The 5,360-nt window shown below is 32.4% G+C and overlaps 1 long non-coding RNA gene across 1 annotated transcript; it reads right to left on the minus strand.

Moving 5' to 3' along the window:
* Positions 1-217: 217 nt before the first annotated feature.
* On the minus strand, positions 218-3,894 carry LOC134241352 (uncharacterized). Its single transcript, XR_009986641.1, has 3 exons — positions 3,630-3,894; positions 704-909; positions 218-320 (listed from the first exon to the last, which is right to left on the minus strand). It is a non-coding gene; the product is annotated as an uncharacterized LOC134241352 (long non-coding RNA).
* Positions 3,895-5,360: the final 1,466 nt, after the last annotated feature.

The following is a 5,360-nucleotide window of genomic DNA, read 5'->3' on the forward strand; positions in this document are numbered from 1 at the left end:
TCAATTCTGGTGTTATTTTGAAACTTTTGAGATGCTTTTCACTCTGAGAAACAAAGAGCACAAGCTTGCCTATCTGAGATTTTTATACACAAGATGCATCTGATACTATTTTATGAAATATACAAATTCAGTAGATTGTCAATCTTGTGCTTTATGATGTCGTAAACAAAATATTCTATAAAATGCGTACAAATACGAAAATTATAAAACTGACTCACTTTCTGCCCTTCCTGTGACCTCTGATGAAAATCATAATTTCCCCAAAAAGTAATATATCCACATTCCTAAAATGAATTTTCACCCTTGTGTTTTCTATAGATCTGAAATAAATAAAAACAATAATATCAACTTCCTTGTTATCTTATTCACATCTTTCCTAAACAAAGAAGCAAGTTTAACGAAGAGACAGTCAAGTGTGTAAATAAAAATTTATTTATGCAAATTATCCGAAGTTCCTTGAGAGCCTTGTCATCATCGTGTTAAATGTCCTCTTCTTTTAATCTGAAGGTACCGATTTAAGACAAATTTATGAGCTTTATACATTTGGTCTTTGAGAAATAGAGCTAAAACATATATATTGATCACTCATTGTCTGTTACTTCTTTCAAATAACATACTTGGTACCTTACAACACTTTACCTTCTAAAACAGCTTTAAAGTTCTGTAGTAAAAACAGTTTTTAATGTATCTGCAGAAAACCTACCTGTAGACCCATTTATGCAAAGTAGGTTTTGACTGTGCCCTTGATGAGTTCTGTACAGAGGGGCACCTCCTCATGCGGGGGCACGAGTCCAGACAGCAGACCAGGTGACCACAGGGCAGGAAGGCGGCGGCCACATCCTTGTCACAGCACACCTTACACACTATAGTCTCTGTCAGACCTAGGAAGCCCTTGTAATATCGGCTTCTCTGTAAATATACAAATTGTCAATGATTAAAAATGTATGTAATGATTCTTCCCATTTAACTTCTTTTCATGCATGATCCTTTTGGCATTCCAGTATCAATTCTGTGCAATTTCATTCCAAGTATCAATCCTTTGTAATTTGTGGCTCAACATCTAAAATTATTCTGAATACCAAATGCAGATTTTAAAGCAAATCAATTTAATTATCCAAATTGAGTGGAAATTAACCTCTAGAAAATTTATTGTGTATCATTTCTGCCATTTAATCTTTACTCAAAAAATAGATCTTTTGAGATTTTGTTTTTTTCCAACTATTTAAAATATTTTCCCCAATAAACATAGCAGATTTTAAATGCGTTAAAAAAGGAAGTTTAAAGCTATTTTCTTTTTTCTCTGGTAAAGATTATATTCTTTACTTAGATTTAATGATTTTATAAATATACTCCTTCTTCAAGATAGCCATATTACTAAGGCTGGTCATCTGCATGAAAATAGCTGTTCTGTGTAGAACAAAGAGCAAATGCAATGTCTGTTTGATTCTATTATTCATGTTAAGGGCAGTTACTCCAATCAGTATGGAATACATGTATTTAATGTAAATAACAGGGTAGAGGAGAAGTACTTTAGCTAAGGCTCAACAGATAATTCAATTGTATGTTTAGCGGATTATTGTAAGGTGCAGTTATTGGAAACTAATTGTTGTGTTGTACGTCATGTTCTGTACATGTTCTGTACTTATGCTTGAAAAGATCCATCAGCTATTTGCAAATCCAGTATTCCTTTCAACGTGAAATTAAGAAATTAGGCTTGTTGATCTTTAAAGTGAATCTAGTTTACTGTAGTAAACACAACTGTTTCTGTAAATAAGGTAATGAACACTGATCAGTTTATGAATGATAGAGATCTTCAATTACTTCATGATTGACAAAACAGATAAGAAAGATCTATTTAATAAGCACAGGTACGTCCGGTCAGAGTTCTGAAAATAGTGAAGTGATAATACCAAATGAATATCAAATGAACAGTTCCAAACCATGACATCAGCAAAACCGTTGCCTTTTTCCTAATAAACATATTGAACTCTACCTCAAGATGACTTTATTTTACAAATTTATAATTATCTTATCTATGAAATATTGGAAAGCTGACACATAACGTACATGTCAGATTACAAAGATGAGGGTCCTTGAAGTCTTTTTATAGAAAAAATTAAATGACATACAAACTTCTAAAAAAAAATCTTAGCTTTACCTTGTCTTAATAATCTTCAGAACATTTAATATCCAAACTGTCTGGATCTCCCAGTTGTAAATGATAAGGTTGTAGTAGCTGCTTATAGAATTGATAATATTGTACATGTCTTTGTATTGCTTTGTTATAAAGAGCTAAATCACACAAGGTGAAAGAAAAATCACTCTGCGACCTAATTACATTGAACTCATTTAAAAGTGTATTAATATTATCGTTTGTAATAAAATTATGTTTAAAGGTATCAGATGAGAAATCAGAATTTGCATTTTCATTGTTTTAAGTTCGAGAACTTACAGTTTTCTAAATTGTGTTATCCTCACTTTGCACTTTATTTAATGGTTTGCTGTTTCCTTAGAACCGTGTGACCTAATTTTGAAGTTGATTTTCTTACGTGACGTAAAACCCAAAATATCATAAACGTTTACAGGCGTAAATCCCAAAGGATAAATATCGCCAGCATTTTCAGTAGTTTTTTCATACTTATTTTATAGAATTAATGATTTTATAAATCCACCCCGGTTTTCTCTCTTAATATCGCCATATTATGTCTAGGTTGACCATCTGCATGGTTAAAACTGTTCTGATTTTAGTACAATGCGCAAATGTAATTTCTGTTTGATTTCATTTTCATGGAAAGGGTGGTAACTCAGTAGAAAAAGCTTTTACCTTTAGACTACAAGAACATAATCCGATTTTGTCAATCAGGGGTGCTTTATTATACTAGATAATGATTAATTTTTAAGCTTGTATATTTCATGGAACAGAAAATGAAAAAAAGGCAGGCCTAGGATACAGAATCATGACTTTCACTTACGAGATTTAACAGATAAATAAATTGTTTTATGTAGTGAATTACTGTAAGGTGCAGTAATTGGAATTGTATTGTAATGTTGTGCCTTCAAGTGCTAAGGCAATATCACTTTTGTTCTGAACTAATTCTTGACGAGATCCATCTGCTTTTTGCATATTCGGTATTCCTATCAACATGAAATTAAGGAATTTAACTTGTTGATTTTGAAGGGAAAATAAATCACAATAGTTTTCTTGTGTATTGGTGAATAAAACACTTAAGCAATGAAACAAAAAAAATATCACGAAGTTGTTCCTGTAATTTATGGAAATGATATGTATGCTACAGATGCAAATGTTTAAAACCCTTCAATTACTACCAGGTAAATTATTGACAAAACAGATAAATCAGCTCTATTCAAAAAGCACCGATAAGAGTCCGTTACTCTTCCATGCTCCATTAAAGAATAATAGGAAATAAAGGAGTATTGGAAACCTGACTCATTACACATGTGATATGTCAGTTTATAAAGATAAGTGTTGCCTGACGTATTATCATCGACAAACAATTTTTTAAAATCTTAGCCTACATGTACCTTATCCAAATAATGAACTCCACAATAAATCGGCAGAACATGAATTTGTCTTGATCTCCCATTTGTAACTGATAGAAGTATAGTACCTGCTTTTAAAATTGCTATCCCTTGTCCAATATAAAGATCCAAATCACACAAGCTGAATAGATAGATTACTCCAAAAAAAATTAGATAGAACAAATTTAAACGCGACAAAATATCCTGTGTAAGCACTCCTGAAACATATGTTACAAATTTGAAGTATCACTTAGGACATCCAAAGTTGTTGTTTTCGTTGATATAGGTTCCAGAAATTATGTTTATCCTTTCTTTAACATGTAACATGTTATATGATGGCTTGTTGTTTCGCTGAGCTTGTGACCTATTTTTAAAGTCGATTTAGTTCTGTGACGTAACAAACAAAAATTCACAGTCACGTGATCCCCCAAAGGATATACAACCTGCGGGATTTTCGGTAATTGACATATTGCTCTCAGTGGATATAGACATAAACTATACTACTATGTTAAGAAGGAAATTTTAGAAAAATCAGGTTAGTTGTGTAAAGTGCCTAATAAGATTAAGGGGGATGTACGGCCACTTTTAGTGCAGTGAGAGCAAAATGTAAACATTTCTTCAAATGGCTAAAATACATTATATTTTGATCAAATTTTAAGTCTTTTTGATAAAGATACAATAAATATGCATAACCGAATGCATGTTGTGCATATATAATCTATACTTTTGCAGAAAAATGCTTTTGATATGCTCCTTAGAACTGCGCAGCTACAGAATTGAGCAGAGCCTTAAAAAAATCCAAAAAAATATGCAAACTGTGCATTAATGTTCTCTCTACAACCATTTGTTGAGAAAATGTCTAAATTTTGCGCTTTTTAATGATAATTTCAAGTTCAAAACAAGGTACCATTGTCTTCAAAAGAGTGTAAAGAACCATGAAAGAAGTTCATGGATAGCAGCACGTGGTCTATTTTTAGCACAGAATCTTGTTTTCCAGACCTCTTCTTAATATGGAGGGGCAAAACAATCTTTAAATGTAGAAGAGAATTACAGTTGCAAAATATTTCAAATAATATGAACACTTTTAAAAAGAGGAAAGGTGTTATAGTGTGGCTTGAAGTAATTTATTTAGTTTGAAATATAATTTTTGTTTTCTATTTGCCCATATTTTCAAAATTACAATTGTACAAAGTAAAGAGAAAAAATCAACCTATGAACATCTTTAAAATGATGTTTGGTGGTCCTCCCAACTCAGGGAAAAATTATTGGGTCCGTATTTATAGGTGAGAAAAAAATCCTTAAAATTTAAACAGAATTGTTTACGGAAGAAAAAGAAAAAAATATCGTGTAATGGAATGTTAAAAAATGAGTCGGGCCATTTCTAGGCAGTAGATCGGGAGAGAGGGCAACCAAATATTTTTATAACAAGTGGTATTATAAGGCTAGTACATGTTCCATCACATACTTAGTAATGCAATTTTTTTAATCTTTGACACTATTTTGAAACAAACAAAGGATTTTCGGGGGAGGGGGGGGGGGTGGGTGGGGGTTGGGGGGTTGGGTTAGCACTCACTTTTTTGCGATGATAGACATAGCACATGCAATGGAACTTTCATTGCAAACATTGTGCTCGCTTCTAAATTTCATAGAAACAACTCATTATATTTTATCAAGCTTCGTATGTTCAATGAGCGAGAGCTTACAACAATCGTCAACATAACTGACACGATGCGTTTTTGTGTCCAAACATGACCCCATACAATGTGTGGGTAGTTATTGGTAATCCAGCTATTTATGTGAGGTGCCTAAGCGAAAATCCT

The sequence above is a fragment of the Saccostrea cucullata genome, unplaced genomic scaffold (genome assembly GCF_032062105.1).
Source record: "Saccostrea cucullata isolate Sc308-1 unplaced genomic scaffold, CSIRO_AGI_Scuc_v1 ctg22578, whole genome shotgun sequence".
In the NCBI taxonomy this organism is placed as follows: Eukaryota; Metazoa; Mollusca; class Bivalvia; order Ostreida; family Ostreidae; genus Saccostrea; species Saccostrea cuccullata.